The sequence below is a fragment of the Theropithecus gelada genome, chromosome 17, assembly GCF_003255815.1.
Source record: "Theropithecus gelada isolate Dixy chromosome 17, Tgel_1.0, whole genome shotgun sequence".
NCBI lineage: Eukaryota > Metazoa > Chordata > Mammalia > Primates > Cercopithecidae > Theropithecus > Theropithecus gelada.
Window position 1 is genome coordinate 83,381,181 of NC_037685.1, and position 1,918 is coordinate 83,383,098.

Sequence of the window (1,918 nt, forward strand, 5' to 3'; positions counted from 1 at the left end):
ACCTTGAGAAGGAGAGAAGGACTTGAGGGAATGAGTGGTGAGTGGATACTTTGGGGCCAAACAGACATTGACGAGAGGTCGAGGAATCAGGGGAAACGCAAGACCTTGTCTCATTCATACATTTTTAACACATAATATACAGAAAGTAGCTGATCAGGGCGTGAGGGGTGACGAGTGGGTATGGAGATCAGTTGCCTCCTCTGAGCACATTCTCCTAAAGTGGCATATTTTCAACAACTTTAAGGTGGTGTGTTCACATGATGATGGTTATAGATAATGAAAAGGCAGTAGGAAAAGCAGTAAGGGAGCAAGACTGGGAGGCTCACTGCTGTGGTTTGAATGTGTTTCTCGAAATTCATGTGCTGGAAACTGAATTCCCAATGCAGGTGTCGAGAGGTGGACCTTTAAGAGATGATTAGGTCATGAGGGGTCTGCCTTTGTGTGAAAGGATTAATTCCACTACTGCAGGAGTGGGTTAGTTATTGTGAGAGTGGGTTCCTGATAAAAGGATAAAAGGAGTTCGGCCCCCTTTCCCTTTCTCACATGGGCATGTGTTCTCTTGCCCTTCCACCTTCTGCCACGAAGGCCCTCATCAGGTACAACACCTTACTCTTGGACTTCCCAGCTGCCAGAACCATAAGCCAAATAAGCTTGGTTTATAAATTAACTGGCCTGTGGTATTCTGTTTTAGCAGCACAAAATGAACTTAGACACTCGTGAAGAATGAAATCAAAGGGGTGCTCCCTTTCACAGGCTTGCTTTCCTCCACCCACCTTGCTGCTGGGCCCACCGGTAGGCTCATTCTCTGGAGGTTATAACCCAACTCTGCTCTCAGGCACTGTGCCAGGTCTGGGCACACAGTATTGAGCGAATGAGACATGGCTCCTGCTCTTGATGAGCTTACAGAATAGTGGAAAACATGGTGATTAAGCAGGTAATCACAAAATATGATGTCATTGCATTTGTGACACACAGTATGAGGAAAAAACATAGGCTACACTAAGATCGTATAACATCTAATTTACCCTGAGTGGGGAAGGGGGAAAGCACCTGAAGAAGTGTAATTTAGGTTGAAAACTGAGAGCAGAGGAATTTTCCAGATGGGAAATGGAATTTTCCAAATGGGAAAGGAGATGGGTGAAAGGGTGTGGGAAATGTGGAGGGACAGCGTATTAGAAGGCCATGAAATGGTAGTTTGGCATTGGAAAAAGGGAAAGCTAGATTGTAGAGAACAAAAGAAAGAGTGGCCAGAAATGACTCTACAGAGAGAGACAGTTACCTCGGCTAATAAAGTCTTCTAGGCTATGTTAAGAATTTTGAAAAATTTCCTTTTAGTATTGGGAAGTCATTAAGGGGATTAAAGCAGTGGAATGATATGATCTGGTTTGCATTTTAAAAATATCATTTTGGCCACTGTGGAGTAGAATAATCAAACTGGAGTGGGTGAAATAGAAGGGGTAGTTTTTTAAAATTTTACTTTTATTTTTTTCTTTTGAGATGGAGTCTCTCTCTGTTGCCTAGACTGGAGTACAGTGGCACGATCTCAGCTCACTGTAACCTCTGCCTCTTGGGTTCAAGCAATTCTCCTACCTCAGCCTCCCGAGTAGCTGGGATTACAGGCGCTCGCCACCACACCTGGCTAACTTTTGTATTTTTAGTAGAGACAGAGTTTCACCATGTTGGCCAGGCTGGTCTGGAACTCCTGACATCAGGTAATCTGCCCGCCTTTGCCTCTCAAAGTGCTGGGATTACAGGAGTGAGCCACCGTGCCTGGCCTTATTTTAATGTTTTAAAGCCAGGGTCTGGCCGTGTTGCCCAGGCTGAAGTGTAGTAGTGGGATCAAGGCTCACTGTAACCTTGAACTCCTGAGCTCAAGTGTTCCTCCTGCCTCAGCTTCCTACAGGCATGCACCATGCCT